The sequence below is a fragment of the Balaenoptera borealis genome (genome assembly GCF_965194805.1).
Source record: "Balaenoptera borealis genome assembly, chromosome: 12".
Taxonomy (NCBI): domain Eukaryota; kingdom Metazoa; phylum Chordata; class Mammalia; order Artiodactyla; family Balaenopteridae; genus Balaenoptera; species Balaenoptera borealis.
In genome coordinates this window covers 73,153,352-73,172,728 of record NC_138869.1, presented here as the reverse complement: position 1 = coordinate 73,172,728, position 19,377 = coordinate 73,153,352, and the positions used below count along the sequence as shown (strand labels likewise).

The 19,377-nt window shown below is 39.1% G+C and overlaps 1 protein-coding gene across 3 annotated transcripts in view; it reads left to right on the top strand.

The window, feature by feature from the left end:
- The window catches only part of BTBD9 (BTB domain containing 9), a 401,740-nt gene that overhangs the window by 76,634 nt on the left and 305,729 nt on the right, over nucleotides 1-19,377 (top strand). The gene's annotated exons all lie outside the window — the stretch shown is intronic.

The window sequence follows — 19,377 nt, the reverse complement described above, 5'->3', positions numbered from 1 at the left end:
GATGTAAAATCATTGTACCTATTGCAAAGTCAAATAGCAGATTTTGCAAAAATACTGGAGATAAAAATTTAATGAAACAAGGAAAGTGATGTTGAAGAACTGCTGCCAGACTTGCATGCAGAGCCCTTGGCAGTGAAATTCTGGCAACGTTAGGCTAGTGAACAACTGAAGAAGAGAAAATCCACCAGAATAATGACATGTTAGGCATTTCAAAAGAAGGATCTGACTATTAAAAATTAAGGGAAGTTTGGTGATGTCCAGGTATTTTTGGAAGAAACTCTCTCACTGTGTTTGTGCTCTTTATATAAATATTGTCTGATAATTGTTTACTGCTACAACTGCTGCTGCTGCTACTACTGCTACTTTGGTTGGTACATAGTTGCATTTATTATTAAAATTTTATTAAATAGAAGATAAAATACACTAATATTTGGTATTTCAATTTTTTACCTTAATGAAAACCTGTTTTTTCCACATTCACTCTGAAATTTTGGTCCCTACTTTAAAAGTCCTTTTCAGATAATTGTTGTCCTCGAATAATGAGAACCTCCTGTAATGGTTATATACTTCATATATTTATATGTCGTTCCTCTCCATTTATGCTGTTAATGAACAGCAGCAACAAAAACTTGTTTACATGTGGGGTTGACTCATCCTGAGTAATATTGTCTTTTAACCAGTGATGCAAAGAAACAGAATTTTCATGAGCAATAGTTTTTCCTAGAAGAATGGCTAACCAGCAGATTACACTTCTATCCTGGAGAAAGGACTTCAGGTCACTCATTAAATCTAAAGGCATTACATAGATAAAAATTTCCAGCTTGGGATGGTCGAGGGGAATGCAGTAGTATTGTTTTTGAAGTCTTTGTTTCTATTGAGTAACATTGCCCATAGCTTTAACATTACTCAGACCCCAAGATGAATATATTTTGGAGCTTCCTATCCATTTGAAAAGAAAAATGTGTTTGTAACTTCACCAGACTTAATTTGGCCCACTGGTAGACTTGGCAGGCTCAGCTGCAACAGCAAGAGTGGAATCTAATGTCCCCTCTGGCTTCTTTCACTACAGCCAAGGTTCTGGATGCCCATTATTTCTAGAGATGATGTTCCTTCTTGGATTTTTTTAATCTTGGAGTCTGTGGAATACCCCAGGGTAGTGTCAGTGGCAGAGGATTAAGTATTTTCTGGGTTCTGAAACATATGTAAAAAACATGTATCAGTTGAAATTATAATGCATAGTTGATTTTCTGGTAACTTCCAACAGCATGCAGGCTCTGTTCTAAGCAAAATCAGAAGATTGTTTTTTTTTTTTGAGACCTGCAAAGTAATGTATACCTTAAAGTCATTCTCCAAATAGAACTCATTCATTATGACCCGCATTTACGTTCATGCTTCCCTTGAACTTAGGCCAGAATATTTATCTGTGCAATTTAAGTAGCAACACGTTAGTTAAGTGCTTGATTTAAAGTAGCTAGCATTTCAATTTATTTTTCCTTTATTAGGAAAGTTCTTCCCTTTGAGGGGGTTGAATTAGTCATTGTGTGGTTTAGATAAGTTCCTTGTTCTGAGGACAAAACATTGCAGGATTTGTGGAGTTGTCTATAGTACCGGTGTGAGAGACATATCATGAATCTCTTAATAGTTGGGAGATTGCTTTTCACTGAAGAGTCTGACGTATGACTGGCTCCTTCTCCTTTTTATGGCAAACCATGTAGCTCATGTATCATGCTAACTATAAATCTTAATTCATATTTGTCCAAGGATTTTACTGAGATTCACCTTCTTAGAGCTGAAAAGGTTCAATACCATATGGTTTCTTTTTATTAGTATGATTAAGAATGTATTTTCATCAAACTGTACCATCTGTTATAAAGAGAAAACGGGTAGATAGATTGATATACTTTCCTCATTTTTTTGTCTTTTTAACCTCCATCCAAATAGCTTATAAGTATAAATCTCTTAGATTGAATTATTTAGAAAATTTTAAAACTTAGGTATTGAAGGACTAGCTCCTTCAGGGCAGAATTTAGCCATCTTTTTGTCCCACATATACCTTGCATTATGTCACATATATAGTAAAATTTCAGAAAATATGTTGAAGTGAAGTTACCTGTAACTACAATGTTTTATGTAATATTATAAAATTACAGAAATATATTAACTGGTTGGAATTACATATAGCAGGCTGAATAATTGATGGTTTTTCATTCTTGGTCCAGTGCCTGGTCCAGAGTTGACATTCAGTGATTGTTTCTTGACTTAGCTCATTAATTAATTGATTGATTTTTGAGATAATTTATTCTGATGACTAAAAGAGAGTTATGAACAGTCATGTAACCTTTATTATAATAATGTATTTTAATAATCCTACAAGAACAGAATTTGGAAAAAGTTTCCTTTGTAGTAAGTTTACAGTATTTATAAGGGTATGAAACACTCTTTTTTAAAAAAAAATTATTTTATTTTATTTATTTTTGGCTGTGTTGGGTCTTCGTTGCTGCGCGCGGGCTTTTTCTAGTTGCGGCGAGCAAGGGCTACTCTTTGTTGAGGTGCGCGGGCTTCTCATTGCGGCGGCTTCTCTTGTTGCAGAACATAGGCTCTAGGTGCGTGGGCTTCCGTAGTTGTGGCGTGTGGGCTCAGTAGTTGTGGCTCGCGGGCTCTAGAGCGCAGGCTCAGTAGTTGTGGCACACGGGCTTAGTTGCTCCTTGGCATGTGGGATCTTTCCAGACCAGGGCTCGAACCCGTGTTCCCTGCATTGGTAGGTGGATTCTTAACCACTGCGCCACCAGGGAAGTCCTGAAACATTCTTGAAAACATAATTTTTAAAAATTTACTATTTAAACTGTTATCGAGTTTTGCTTTTATTGTTATTCTTTCCATTGAAGCTCATAGGTAATATTCTTCCTGCCTAGATCTCTGTGTTTTTAAGTGAGCCTTCAAGGGTCCAGTTTATATATGTATTGGGTGGGCCAAAAGGTTAGTTCGGTTTTTTCTGTAAGATGGCTCTAGTAGCACTTAGTTGTCTTTGACGTCATTCGAAACAGTTTTGTTAGATTGTATGTGACAGCTGTCATATCAGTGTGCATTTAAAGAAAGACTTATCAAAATTGGTGAATTTTTGTGTAGCCGTTTTAATATTGAATATGGAAGAAAAACAACATTTTTGGCATATTATGCTTTATTATTTCAAGAAAGGTAAAAATGCAACTGAAACGCAAAAAAAGATTTGTGCAGTGTATGGAGAAGGTGCTGTGATGGATTGAAGGTGTCAAAAGTGGTGTGCGAAGTTTCGTGCTGGAGATTTCTTGCTGGACGATGCCCCACGGTCGGGTAGACCAGTTGAACTTGATAGCGATCAAGTCGAAACAATAATTGAGAACAATCAATGTTATAGCATGCGGGAGATAGCCGACATACTCAAAATATCCAAACCAAGCATTGAAAATCATTTGTACCAGCTTGGTTATGTGAATTGCTTTGATGTTTGGGTTCCACGTAAGTTAAGACAAAAAAAACTTCTTGACCACATTTCCACACGTGATTCTCTACTGAAAAGTAATGAAAACGTTCCATTTTTAAAACAAATTGTGACGGGCAATGAAAAGTGGATACTGTACAACAGTGTGGAATGGAAGAGATCATGGGGCAAGCGAAACGAACCACCACCAACCACACCAAAGGCCAGTCTTCATCCAAAGAAGATGATGTTGTGTATATGGTGAGATTGGAAGGGAGTCCTCTATTATGATCTCCTTCCAGAAAACCAAACAATTAATTCCAACAAGTACTGCTCCCAGTTAGGCCAACTGAAAGCGGCACTTGACAAAAAGCGTGCAGAATTAGTCAACAGAAAACACGTAATCTTCCATCAGGATAATGCAAGTCCTCATGTTTCTTTGATGACCAGGCAAAAACAGTTACAACTTGGCTGGGAAGTTCTGATTCATCCACTGTATTCACCAGACATTGCACCTTCGGATTTCGGTCTTTACAAAATTCTCTTAATGGAAAAAATTTCAATTCCCTGGAAGACTGTAAAAGGCACCTGGGACAGTTCTTTGCTCAAAAAAATAAAAAGTTTTGGGAAGATGGAATTATGAAATTGCCTGACCTGAAAAATGGCAGAAGGTAGTGGAACAAAAGGGTGGGTATGTTGTTCAATAAAGTTCTTGGTGGAAATGAAAAATGTGTCTTTTATTTTTACTTAAAAAACCGAAGGCACTTTTTGGCCCACCTAATATAATCCAGGGGTCATTTGGAGTCTTCCAGTTCATGCAGTCTAGGTAAGAGTGCTCAAACCCCCAATTCCATTGCCTTGAAAAGTCCAAAACTTATCCTGGACTATTTGTGAAATCCCAATCCCAGGACTTAATTCTTTATAGCTCCTCTGCCTCTCATTTCTTTTCTTCTTATATGCTAATTTTGTGTTATGTCATGTTGTCCCAGACGTGAAGTTCAAGACAGCTTCCAGTTCCTCCAGAAGAGTCCTATCCAACAGAAGCATTAGAGGCCAGTGTAGACTTTCTGAGGCTTTCACTGGAAGAGAGAAGGAAAGGTTTAACATTATCCATCCCATTATTAATGCCTTAAAAAATCTATATTAGACATTATTTTTCATTTACTCACTGAAAAATATTTAATGAGTCAGGCACCGTGCTGGGCACTGGGTAGTCAGAGCTGAGTGAAAAATAGGTTCCTGTTTTCATGGAGCGTATAGACCAGTAGGGGTGCCAGGTAATCAAGCAGGCATACAAATTGATGTAAAATATGTAAAGAGGTACACAGTACTGGAGAACATTTAATGGACAGCTTTGACCTTTTGGGGGATGGAGTGTCTGTGAAGATTAGAAGGAATTATCTGGCCAAAGAGGGTTATGGTGGTGGAGGAGAGAGAGGCACAGGCAAGTTTTAGAGTCTCTTCCCCACAGTGCTGCCATCTGTATTTTCCTCTTGGACACTTCTATCTCCAGGAGCCCCATCTTGTTGGCGGCCTTCTCCTCCAGGATTTCCCCTTAGAACTTCCAAGTTCTTCTCCCTCTATTAGGTAGAGCAGTTCTGCTAATCTTTAGGTCCTATTCAAAACCTAATTAATTTTTAGAAAACATTCCATGTTCCTGCCAAGATTTCACCCCTAGATCAAGGAAACAGTTCTTAAACCACACATTGGCAACATCATTCATTCATTTTTTTCATGCATTCATCCATTCAACAAATATTTGTCGGACATTTGTTCTCTGCAAAGCAAGAGAACTTCACCCCACCTGATTGATGCCTGAGCATTGCCTTCCCTATGAAAATTTCCCAGACTAGTTTGAACAACCTGAGCATTGCAGGCATTAAGGATTCAGCAAAGTACAGATAGTGCAAAAATGCCTGTCTTAATGGAGATTATGTTCTAATAGGGAGAGACAGTAAACAAAATAAGTAAAGCAGAGAAGAGGGACTAGGATATTTATGGGGTGGAATTTGCAGCTTCAAACAGTTGAGGCCTCATTATAAAGGTGACATCTGAGTAACGACCTGAAGAAGATTAGGGAATAAGCCATTGTGGTCAAAGAGTGTTCCAGGCTGAAGAAATGGCAACTGGCCCTGATGTGGGAACATGCCTGGTGTGCTCCACAAATGGGAAAGAGGCCACTCGAGCTGGAGCAGAAGGGAAAGTAGTATGAGACAGTGAAAGGAAATGGGATCAGACTGTGTGGGCTTGGTGGAGTGAGATGGGGAGCCAGTGGAGGGTGGTGAGCAGAGGAATCATGTGATCTGATTGATCTAACTGCTGGGTGGTGGGTAGGCTGGAGAGGGGCAAGGATAGAAAGAAGAATTTAGGCAAAAGGTGGTGGCATTGGCTTGGATGAGACTAGAAGCAGTGAAGTAAGGGAAAAATGCTTGAGATTCTGATATATTTTGAAGGGAGAGCTAGTGGCATTGGCTGATAGATTTGATATGGGATAAGAAAGAAAGAAAGGAGTCAAGGATGGCACCAAGGTTTTGGCCTGAACAACTGAAAGGATGGAATTGCAGTGACTGAGATAAGGAGAACTGTGAAGAGTAGGTTTTAGAGTAGCTCAGTTTGAACACTTTAGATATGAGATGCCTTTTAGATGTCTGAGTGGAAATGTTGAAGAGGCAGTTGAATATGTATCCGAAGTCTAAGGGGAAGTCCGGGCCGGATATATAAATTTAGGAATTACCAGCATGAGATGCTTCTTAAAGCTGTGAGACTGGATGAGAGCCACAGTATTAAAAGGCTGAGGTTAGATGAAGGATCCAGCACCCAAGACCAAGAAGGAGCTGCCAGTGAGTGGGGAGCAAAGTCTGGGGAAGATGGTGTCTTAGAAGCCAAGGAACGGAGTGACCCATTGTGTTGTACTGCCGAGAGGTCACGTTAGACGAGGCCTGATGATTGATGGTTGGATTTGGCAACATGGAGATTGTGAATGCCCTTGTGAAGGAGTTTTAGATGAGTGGTGGGATGGAAACCTGATTGGATTAGGTTCAAAAGAGAAGAGAAGAATTGGGAACAGGATATATAAACAACATTTTTGAGAAGCTTAACTGTGAAAGAAAGATGTAGGACAGTGGTTCCCTACTTTCTGGAGGCTTAGCTACACAGTCTCTTCTGGTATCAACTGTCTGGGGAAAGTTACTTTTGCAGAAACCTACTTATTACCATTAAGGTTTTTTTTTTCTCCTCCTGACTGCTGTCATTTTGGGTTGCTTCCCTCCTTTACTCTGACAGTGCCTAAGTTAGGACCTACTAAAATCTTGCTTTCTTTCTGATCCTCAAACAGGATGCAAAAATATTGAGCCAGCTCTGTTTGGGGACAGAGATACTGTCCTCCATAGCAGGTTAACAGGAGGGTCAGTTTGGAGACACGACGTTTCCTAAGACTTGAGACAATGCCTTCTGCACAAGGAAGGATAGCTCATATTTATCGAGTGCTTCCTCTGTGCCAGCACAGTCTGGGTGTTTTACATCATTATCCATTTAACCATAATAGCTACTTGGGGTGATAGAGCTTCATAAAGAAAGTCTTACAGGTAAATAACTGGGATTTGTGACAACCCTCTTAGCATCGTGTTTTATCTTATCAACTTTGATAGCTCATTGGAATACCCAGGGATGTTTTATGAATGACTATGAAGTGCCAGGCACATTTATGGAACTAGCCATTAAAAGGATTCACATTGTGGGTTACTTTTCAAAAATATTATGAACTTCTGGTTAAGAAGATAATTTTTTTTTTTAACTGAGAGGCTAGATTTTGGGTAAAACAAAATTCTTTTGAAAATTCTCCAAAAGATCTTAAATCCTTAGAATTTACACATCCTTTTTACCCATGGGTTCTGTCGTCCTTTTCTACAGTTATTGATTTTTCCTGGTGCCTTTTCTATAATGTCTGCCTGGCCATATCCATTCCTTATGGATTTATTGCTCATCTTTTTACCCTGCTCTCTTTAGAGGAATACAATATCAAACTTTTATCCCTTCTATCAGGTTACAGCAATTTAAATGTAGATTGTGCTCCTGGCCCAAACATGTTGACAGTGACCCTTAACAATATTTGAATTATGGTGTGGTTTTCGGGTAAGCATCATAGTATACTGTTTTCTTTTTATGTGTGGGCCTCACTTCTTTACTCATTTACATACCTCTAGGGAAAGATAAATGCCTGAACTGGGAAAAAAAGAATTTTGCTTTGAAATTGCTCTTTTTTTTTAAGATGTCATCTAGGAATGCACTATTTAAAAATTTTGAACTTTGTAGGCACATTTTCGTTTTAAAAGAAGAAGGAAAATGACTTTTAAAAAATGTGTTGGCAAAACCTGAAAAGAAAGCTCTAAAAAAAGGACTCTAGCCTGACAAGAGAAAAGGAAGAAATGATTACTGGTGATTTCAATCTCCAGTAAATTACAAAGCATACATAATAGGCTTTGAAGAGAGATGATTCCTATGGCATACTTCATGCTGCCTTCATAGAGAAGTGTGTAAATGAAAGGGAAATGAATTGTTTCAGCCTGGCAAATCTATACCATTTTGGTGGGGTGAAAATGAGTGAAATTGAAATAATTCCATCACTTCTTACTGAAAACAAAACATATGTTTCTGATGTGTTTCTAGAGGACAGTGTACTTGTAGATTTGCTACAAGGAAACAATGCTGAATCAAAGGTAACTAAATAATTATCAAAAATAAGGGGATAATAGTATTTTATATAATTTACACTGCAAAATTTGAAAATTTGGAATATTACTTTGTGGCTAGGAATAATTTTTTTAAACTCCTTAAAACTTAGCAAATTTTTCACAATGGGAGAGAAACTTCATTCATGTGTTTATTCAACAAATATTTACTGAAAGCCTGCAGTATGCCAGGTAATATTCTTAATAAAATGGAAAAAGTCCTTGCCATTAAGAAGCTTATATTCTAGAGGAGGAGACTGAAAATAAACAGTTACATAGATAATTGTATCACTTTACTTGTCACATCATAAGGGCAATGAAAGAAAAGAGGTCTTCCTTGAGGAAATGATGTTTAACTTGAGACCTGAGGAATGACAAGGAGGGTAGCCAGGTACAGGGGGAGGAAAAAGGCTTCAAAGAATTGAGAGAAGCAAAGAGTTGGGCAGTGTGGATGGAACAAGTGAACAAGGGTATAGAAGTACAAAGTGAAGCTGGGGTAGTGAGCTAAGGACAGGTCTCATAGGGCTTTGTAGGTTGTGTTGTGGATTTTGAACTTTATTCGGAGAACAAGGAGACGCTATTAAAGAATTTTTAGCAGGTTTGCATTTTCAGAAGATCACCCTGGGCAAAGGACTTGAACAGACATCTTTCCAAAGAATGTGTACAAATGGCCAGTAAGAGATGCTCAACATCCTTAGTCATTAGGGGAATGTGAATCAAAACCACAATGAGATAACACTTCACAGCTAATAGGATGGCTGTTATCAAAAACAAATGAACAAAAAAGGAAAACAGCAATTATTGACAAGAATGTGGAGAAATTGGAGCCCTTGTGCATTGCTGATGGGAATGTAAAATGGTGTAGCTGCCGTGGAAAACAGTTTGGCAGTTCCTCAAAAAGTTAAACGTAAACATATAAATTTTTTCATTTAAAAACTTTGGTTTAAAAATATGTATAAAAAGTTAAACATATAAACAATAAAAAGTTAAACCATGTGATCCAGCAATTCTCTCCTAAGTATATAGTCAAAATAATTGAAAGCAGAGGCTCAGATACTTGTACCCTAACGTTCATAGCAGCATTTTTTACAATAGATAAGAGATGGAAACAACCCAAGTGTCCATCTGTAGATGAATGGATAAACAAAATGTGGTCTGTACATACAATGGAATACTATTAAGCCTTAAAAAGGAATAAAATTCTGATACATGTTACAACATGGATGAACTTTAAAAACACTATGTTAAGTGAAATAAGCCAAACACAAAAGGAAAGTATTGTATTATTCCACTTATATGAAGTACCTAGAATAGGCAAATTCATAGAGATAGAAAGTAACATAGAGGTTACCAGGGCCTCAAGGTGGTGGTGCATGGGGAGTTACTGTTTAATGGGTATAGAGTTTCTCTTTGGGATAACGAAAAAGTTCTGGAAGTAGATAGTGGTGATGATTGTGTAACATGCTGAATATACTTAATGACACTGAATTGTGTGCTTAAAGATGATCAAAATGGTAAAAACAAATTTGACAAAACATAGTATATTTTAAAAAAAGATTACTATGTATATCAGTTAAGAATGCATTTTAGTGCAAATCACAGGAAACCCTACGAACCACAACTTAAGTAATTGGGGTGCTTATTTTTCAAATTTATTTTTTTTACAGTATTTTATTTATTTATTTTTGGTTGCGTTGGGTGTTTGTTGCTGCGCCCAGGCTTTCTCTAGTTGCCGCGAGCGGGGGCTACTCTTTGCTTCGGTGCACGGGCTTCTCATGTGGTGGCTTCTCTTGTTGCGGAGCACAGGCTCTATGCACGTGGGCTTCAGTAGTTGTGACGCACAGGCTCAGTAGTTGTGGCGCACGGGCTTAGTTGCTCTGCGACATGTGGGATCTTCCTGGACCAGGGCTTGAACCCATGTCCCCTGCATTGGCAGGTGGATTCTTAACCACTGCGCCACCAGGGAAGTCCCAGGGTACTTATTTTTCTTATAAAGTAAATGAGGAAGTTGGCAGTCTGGTATACAGTTCAGTAATGCCTTCTGGAGCTAGGCTGTTTCTTCCTTTCCATTATGATATCCTTAGAATGTTGGCATTGTCCTCGTGCTCATCTCTGTAGGCCACCAAGTGTCTCTTCTACCTCCAGGCCCTTGTCAGTATTCCAGGCAGGAAGAAGGAGGACGACGAACAGGAAGGAGTAGTACCTATATCACCTGTATCAGGAAAGCTCACTGGCTAGAACCTTTGTGTCACCCTACATTTCTTTTTCTTATATACCACATCTAATCCATCTGCAAATCCTTTTGGTCCTGCCTTCAAAATATATCCAGAATTGGAACCACTTTTGCCATACCTACTTCATCTACCTTGATCCAAGCTGCCACCATCTCCTAGATTATTATAGTGGCCTAACACCTCGTCTCCCTGCCTCTATTCTTGCAGTCCTATAGTCTGTTCTTAGACCCTGCAGTGCTCTTTTTTTTTTTTAAATTAAGACATAATTCACATACTCTCAAATTCACCCTTTAAAAAAGTGTACAAATTCAGTGATTTTTTAGTCTGTTCACACCACTATGTAAGCCTAGAGAAGTGTTCCCTTTAAACATAAATCAAAATCTTCTTAAAACCTTCCAATAAATCCTCATCTCATTCAGGGTAAAAGCCAAAGTTCTTGAGCTGTCTGCAAGGCCCTATATGACCTGGGTCCCCCCACCTCTCAGACCTCATCTACAGCTGTCTCCCCTCATCACTCTGCCTCACCCACATTGACCTTCTTGCTGTTCCACACCAGACAAGCTTCTATTTCGAAATCTGTGCACTTGTTGTTCCCTCTACCTGGAATGCTTCCTTCCTCTCCTCCTTCCGGTTTTTCCTCAAGTGTTACCCTTTCAGTGGGCCCTTTCCTGACCATTCTATTTAACATTGCAGCCCATCTCTCAGACACACTCACACACTCATTGACACACATTCACTAAATTCTTTCTTATTCATTTTTTTTTTAAATAAATTTATGTATTTATTTTTTGGCTGCGTTGGGTCTTCGTCGCTGCGCGTGGGCTTTCTGTAGTTGCTGCGAGCAGGAGCTACTCTTCGTTGTGGTGGCTTCTCTTGTTGTGGAGTATGGGCTCTAGATGCACAGGCTCAGTAGTTGTGGCACGAGGGCTCTAGAGCACAGGCTCAGTAGTTGTGGCACATGGGCTTAGTTGCTCCGCGGCGTGTGGGATCTTCCCGGACCAGGGCTCGAACCCGTGTCCCCTACATTGGCAGGCGGATTCTTAACCACTGCACCACCATGGAAGCCCCTCCTTCTTATTCTTTCCCAGTTTTTTCTTTACTTTCATCACCTTCTAATATACTGTATAATTTACTAACTTATTTTGTTTATTGTCTGTCTTTCCCTACTAGATTATAAGCTCCTTGAAGGCAGGGTTTCGTTTTTTGTTTTTGTTTTTTTTTTTACTGTTTGATCTCAGCACCATGAATAATTGTAGTATATATTTTTTGAATGACTGAACCATGTTATATGGCACCCCAAGCTGCAAAAGAGGCTAGCTTCTAGATTAGTAGAAATAAGAAAGGGGTTGGGAATGGATGTTGACTGAGCCCATTTAAAGTTGTGAGGGCTATTATGGTAGTATATTATTTATTTGACAGGTATTTACTACTAATGCTAAGCAGTGGAGTTACAATGGCAAATAAGACATTTGTGGTTCTTGCTGTGATGGAGTTTACATTCTAGAAGGGTGATATATGTAGTAAGTAAATAAGCAAGATAATGTTAAAAAGCAATGGTTGCTGTGAAGAAAATAAGACAAGGTCATAGAAAACGAAGGTGGGTTATGGGGAGACACTGCTTTATATTCTATGGTCAGAAAAGACCTTTTTAGAAGGTGACATTTGAGCTGAAACCTGAATGACAAGGAAGAACCAGCCAGGTAGATATCTATGAGAAGGGTCTTCCAACTTGGGAAAGGAAATCAAAAGAAGGAGAGTGGGCTTCCCTGGTGGTACAGTGGTTAAGAATCTACCTGCCAATGCAGGAGACACGGGTTCAAGCCCTGGTCCGGGAAACTCCCACATGCCACAGAACAACTAAGCCCGTGCACCACAACTACTGAGCCTGCGCTCTAGAGCCCACGTGCCACAACTACTGAAGCCCATGTGCCTAGAGCCCATGCTCTGCAACAAGAGAAGCCACTACAATGAGAAGCCCGTGCACCGCAAAGAAGAGTAGCCCCCACTCACTGCAACTAGAGAAAGCCTGCATGCAGCAATGAAGACCCAATGCAGCGAAAAATAAATAAATAAAATAGATAAATTTATTAAAAAAAAATAAAAAAGGATAGTACAGATGAAGCTTGGTGAGTGAGGGGTGTGGCAGGAGATGAAATTGAACAGGTTAGATCATACAGGGCCTTTTAAGGCGATGGTAATTGTTTAGATTTTTATTTTAAGTCAGTTGGAAGTCAGAAAGTTTAACCAGGGAAGTGATATGATCTGATTCAAATTTTAAATGGAAACTTGTACCGGAACAGGTTCACATAATCATTTGCTTTCAGTGGTCACGTAGTGTAAAAGTATGTAGCAGACCCATATAAACAATAATATTGAAACTACGTTGATAAATGGCAATTTTCCTTTGGCCTAAGTGCTGGGAGACAATTAAGAGGTGGCTGGCAGGGGCTTCCCTGGTGGCGCAATGGTTAAGAATCTGCCTGCCAATGCAGGGGACACGGGTTCGAGCCCTGGTCTGGGAAGATCCCACATGCCGCCGAGTGACTAAGCCCATGTGCCACAACTACTGAGCCTGCGCGTCTGGAGCCTGTGCTCCGCAACGGGAGAGGCCGCGCACCGCGATGAAGCGTGGCCCCCGCTCGCTGCAACTGGAGAAAGCCCTCGCACAGAAACGAAGACCCAACACAGCCAAAAATAAATATAAATAAAAAAATTAAAAAAAAAAAAAAGAGGTGGCTGGCAAAGAAACCAGAGGGCAGAGGTGTAGCCTCTCCTGAGCCCCATCTAGTGTAGAGCAAGTGGAATTATATACCCAGTGTTGCCAGATCTTTTAATTTTCTCAGAGAAACCAGGAATCCAAATTGTTTTGTTAAACCTTTCAATTTATAATGTTAGCAACCAATCCAAATAGTTTATGAAAATACAGCTGGCCAAACAGAACAGCCTTGCAGGTAGGATAAGGTCCCATAGATGACATTTGGCAGTCTCTAGATTAGGACGATGACAGTGGAGATGCAGAAAAGCAGAAGGGATTGAGATATATTTTGAAGGTACTTTCAACAAACATGATGATAGAGTGGATGTGGAAGATGCAGGAGATGGTGGGGGAAGAGGGAGACCTCATTCTTGGCACTGTATTTCTGGCGTGAACAACTGGGTGAATAGTGGTCCATTTACCGAGGTAGGGAAATCTGGGGAAAGGCAGATTGTGTGTGCAGTTAAGACCAGACATTTAGTATTGAGACTTTTTAGGTTTGAGATGCCTGTGAATCATCCAAATGGAGATTTCCAGGGAGAGTTTGATGTAAAGGACTGGTGCATGGAAAACAGGTCTTGATTGGAGATAAATTGGAAATTACTGACTACAGCTGAGTTGAAGCTATGGGAGCCGATGAGCTCAGCTAGGGTGAAGGGTTGAGAGAGAGTAGAGAAGAGGGCATGTGTCCAGCCGTAGAGTCATAACTATTCTCTTGTTAACCATCTCTCTATATACTCTGTATATAAACTTATGGGTTAAATATGTAGTTAAATTTCTGTTTCCTGCTTGAGAAAGTAAATTCTGCTTTTATCTTTTTAGTGTGACTGATTCTGGGAACCTCAGGAATTCTAACTTACAAGGAGGAGTTACTCGTATACAACCAGAAGAAATGTCTGGTTTTATGTTAAACTTGCTAGGAACAGGAAGAAAGCAAGGCTTTGACTGATTTCAAGTGGAGATTTTAGGGAGGGGTCAATCCCAGAAAATTTTATAGTTGGCCTTTATGTGTGTGCTCTACTTATAAAATTCTCTCCTGTTTGAATTCTTCCTTCCTCCTTGGCCTTCCTCCCACCTTCCTCAAATATTTGAGCACCTACTATATGCAAAGCATTGTAAAAGCATAGGTAATATAATAGTAAAAAAACCCAAACAAACATGAAGCTTACTATTTTCATTCAGTATGTTCAAACATTCTGTTATTCTGACATCCATTTTGTGATATTTTATATTGGAGGAGTAGTTTGGGAGGTCTGAAAATAGAAATCGGGATAAATATGAATAGTACACATTTCCCTTTAGGAGTCTTTCACTGGAGACTACCAGAAACATTGTCATTAAGTTTTTATTTACCATTTCACCTTTGTCCAACATTAAGACAGCTGTTGTGTTTTTTTGACTTGCCGTCCTTCTGATCAAGCTGTGATTATATGTGAAAGAAGGACCTGCTCAGTGCAGACCACGTGATGCTGTGTGCAGAGTATCGCCACTCCAGCTTTTAGCATCATAGAACACAGTAGGAGATACCTCACAGCTCTGTTTTGCCTTGGAGTTAAATTCAGAGTAGTGGGTTTTATTTTTTTAAATCTGTACTTAATCCTTTAGGTGTCTTAAAGCTTGCTTCCAGTGAGGCACCTCCAAAGCTCTCTTGCTAGTTGGCCCGAGTCTTTGGTGTCCAGAGATAGCAGTGTTTTCTTGAGATAGACTCGTTATTTTATAAATCTTTATAAACTTAGTCCTTCGGGTTGACCTTCAGGTGTAAGATATACTGCTTTTGTTTAGTGCTTAAAAAAAGAACAAAAGCAAATCTGAACAGAGCCTGGCTTTTCTTTTTGTTAGAATTTTGTATCTGCTTTTATACCATTTGAACGCCTGGAGGCATCTTAAGATGGACATGATTTTATAAATCTTAAATAAAAAATAAATGCTTTATAGGTTTGGGATTTGCAAGGTGCAACACGCTGTAAGTCGGTGAATCTGTTGTAATACAATAAGGTTTATTGTAATACAAACCAATTTATCAAAAATAGTGGCTCTTGGATTACTAGCCTGGCTCCTAGATTAATCCATAAAATGGGCCCCACTGTGGAGCATTTCATATTAATTTATTATACCTCCACTGTGTGTATTAGTACTTAACACTTACTAAATGCCAAAAATTTCTTAGGCAGTGAACAAAACAAGAAGATGGAATTTCACCCAAGCCAAAAGGTTTTTTGACACACTGGCACAGGAGCGAGGTAGTGGAGGGAAAAGTCCTTCTTTTCCATGTCTTGGTGCCTGTGCCCCTACTATACTGTTGACTCCTGAGGGATTTCAGACCCATATCAAAATTTGGAGCACATATAGCAAAGCACATGGTCCATGTGTCCTATTCATTATAGGTATTAATAAAGAACTCTTAACTTTTAAGAGGAAAGCACTAATAGCATCAACATCCCTGCCCTTCAGTCTGTGAGAAACCTTTTAGACTGGCAGTCCAACCACCAAGGGGTTTCTAGAAATACTTATTTCCCTGAGCTTGTGAACGCTAATATAGCACAAACTTTCTCTTTAGTTGCATCTCTGTAAGTCTAATTCCATACAGAGCCTGATAGAGAATCGTGTTTTTATTTATTTTTCTTTTTAATAAATTTATTTTATTTATTTTTACTTTTGGCTGCGTTGGGTCTTCCTTGCTGCGTGCGGGCTTTCTCTAGTTGCGGTGCATGGGCTTCTCATTGCAGTGGCTTCTCTTGTTGCAGACGGAGCACGGGCTCTAGGCATGCGGGCTTCAGTAGTTGTGGCATGTGGGCTCAGTAGTTGTGGCTCGCAGGCTCTAGAGCACAGGCTCAGTAGTTGTGGTGCACGGGCTTAGTTGCCCCATGGCACGTGGGATCTTCCTGGACCAGGGCTCGAACCCACGTCCCCTGCATTGGCAGGTAGATTCTTAACCACTGCGCCACCACGGAAGTCCCGAGAATCATGTTTTTAAATATCTTATTTTTAATGCCTGTAGTCAAGTCTCATTTATCTCTTATAATTGGTCTGCTTTCCATTTTATTTGTGGTGAATTTTTATACCCACATTGAATTGGTCCAACCACCAGTTATGCTCCTGTCATTTGGCTTGTACCCAGGGAATGCAAGTAATTTTTCATGTTATCCTGAGAAAAAGATAATAAAATAAATCTCTTTAAAAAATTGATATTTCAAAGCCAACTAAAAGTGATTTGCAGAATGTTTTTGATCATCTGTGCTTCTGCCTTCAGTTAACATAAATAATCAAAAGTTGGCTGTGGCACAGTATAATTCTTCAGTGGAACAGTGGTCATTTGGTTGTAAATACTTTGAAGACCAGCCATCTGTCCTAAGGAATTCAGGCACCAGAGTCTCAGATTCTTTACTTAACTTCTACCCATCTTGGAAATTAGTGTTAACCCTGAGTTCATTTGGCTAGAGGAATAAATACATTTAAATAAGGCTGATGTTGATAATATTCAGTTGAGTTAAGATACAAACAGTTAAAAGAACATTAGTTGTTGACATTAATAGTTGATATTAAGTGTGGTACAAGTGATTAAAGAGTTGCTAAACAATAGGCTGTAGACTTAGTAAATTTAGATTAAAAAACTGATGTAGATAATAACTTTATATATCAGAATTACTCCTGCTTATATATAAGAAATGTTAAAAGAATGTTATGTAGATAATGCCTGTCACTCCTAAAATGTACTTGGATTTCAGAGTTAAAATCACAATGAATACTTTATCATCCCTCCCACTCCCCCGACTCCCCCCACTCCCATTTGCTTTTTACTGTTAGCGTTGACAATACATGTGCTCCTCAGAAACCCCTTAATTTCCCCAAAGTATTTGTAATTTTCTTGTCTTTTGGGTTTAATACTATGGACTCAGCCATTGCTTTTTTATCTTAAGAAACTAATGAATTCCTAGGCATCAAGTATGTAGGAATAGATTCATACTGGGTGACTTTCTCTGCCAAATGGGTACCTCAGTATGAATTTACAAAGAGTGGTTATAGGGTCTAATATGCAGTTCTGATGTTTAATTTTATCCATATCTCTATCAGTAAGGGTACAGATTAGGCTATTGTGTCAAAGAGACCCAATGACTTTGATAAATATTTTCTCTCACTTAACAGTCTAGGGCTGATAGGCAATCTTTTCCTCATGACTTCATGGGATGCAAGCTGGCAAAGCGGCTCTGCCAGCCTTTAGGTGTGACTTCCGTGATTTCTCTGGTGGACTTCATGATAGCAGAGGAGTGCACACCCAATGTATTAAGACCAAAGCTTGGAAGGTAATTCATTACTTCCATTCACATTCTGTTGGTGAGAACTTGGCTACTGACCCCACCTACTGGCAAGGGAAGCTGGAAAATGTAGTCTCAGTTGGGTAGCCATGTACCAGCTAAAATTTGCTGAAGAGGGGAGAACACGTTTTTGTGATTGATTGATTGATTGATTGATTGATTGCTGTGTTGGGTCTTCGTTTCTGTGCGAGGGCTTTCTCTAGTTGCGGCAAGTGGGGGCCACTCTTCATCATGGTGCGCGGGCCTCTCACTATCGCGGCCTCTCTTGTTGCGGAGCACAGGCTCCAGACGTGCAGGCTCAGCAATTGTGGCTCACGGGCCTAGTTGCTTCGCGGCATGTGGGATCTTCCCAGACCAGGGCTCGAACCCGTGTCCCCTGCACTGGCAGGCAGACTCTCAACCACTGCGCCACCAGGGAAGCCCGGGAGAACAACTTTTGAAGGTCTCCCACTTCATTTTATATCTAATGTTTTATTTGTTTATAACATAAAATTCAATGTCAATTCAAAGTGAAGCACTTTTCCCTAACTCTCCCCCCTTCCCACCTCTCAAAAAGAATAAAAATGAAAGAGATATGTTTGCCCATTTGTTAAAGTGGAAGATTAACTTGATACCTTAGATCTGCAAAATCAGCAGAAATTGATATAATTGCTCTTTGCCATACAGGAGTCTTTGATAATCTGTGTATATTTATATATCTTTAAAAAATGTCTATCAGAAGGCCTGTTCGCCACTTGTGCAAGGATAATAAAAGGAAATTCACTGAGATCAATTCTGAGTGAGCATATCCAAGCCCTTTTAGGGGAGTGGTTGTTTCTAGTCCCAACTGTAAGACTGTTGTAGTTTGATGCCTTTGTTCAGTTGAATCCTAACTCTCCATTTTGGAGTACAGATTCATTAAACACCTTCCTGATTCTTCTCCATACATAGAGAAAATGCACCAGTCATGCAATCTGTAGATATTTCTGATTTCTATGAAAGTGATTTATCATGATTAAAAAAAAAAGTAGTTGGAAATCATAGTGATATATTCCCTCCTTCTCTAGGAAATTAGTTTCTGATTATGATTTTGACTTCTATTTAAGTGTTTTAACTACAGGGATGGAATCTGCTGATTGTGCCAGCATGTATTCTTTCACCCATGTGACAAAATATTTTTTATTGTAAATTAGTAAATCATTCTAGTGACTACTTCAGTCTTAATTTCACTAAGGGTGAGTCTGTTTCTAAGGGCTTGATCACCTGGACACTGCCAAGATAGCCAGATTTTTTAGCTGCCTTGCACTTGTTTGATACTGTAGTACTACCCGCTCCATATAGAGACAGGAAAAGAGGGTCAGAGGGAGGGAATGAATTATTCTGATCTCTGTTGAATCATGTCTTCATTATGAGTGCTGCAAATTTTAGCTAGAGGGCAGAGACTACCTCTTTGTGCCTTTATTTAATAGTGTTTATCAAGCAAGAATGGCTTTAAGAAATAACTGAAAAAATTGCCTAAATACTATCAAAATGAATATCAGCTTTGCCCAAACTAAAACTAGTTTCTGAATGGGTGGAACTAAATAATGCCATGTTATTTAGTCAGTGTGTACATTTTCCAGAAGACTCATAATATTGGACTTACTGGAATGTAGTTCTGCATAAAATTCGTGTTCTACAGGAGACAACTTAGATAATTTTGTGGTCAAGGTAGCTCATCCATTTATTAAATAAACATTGATTTAAGCCTTGCTATATGCTCATTAGTCTAATAATAATCCATATCTCTACTTTTAGGCAAGAGTACATAATTTTTTCTAGGCATATTTTATGCTTGATCATCCTAAAGAGAAGAAATTCCTCAGCCTATCTTATAGCATTTCATAATATAGAATCATTTAAAAGTTTTTTC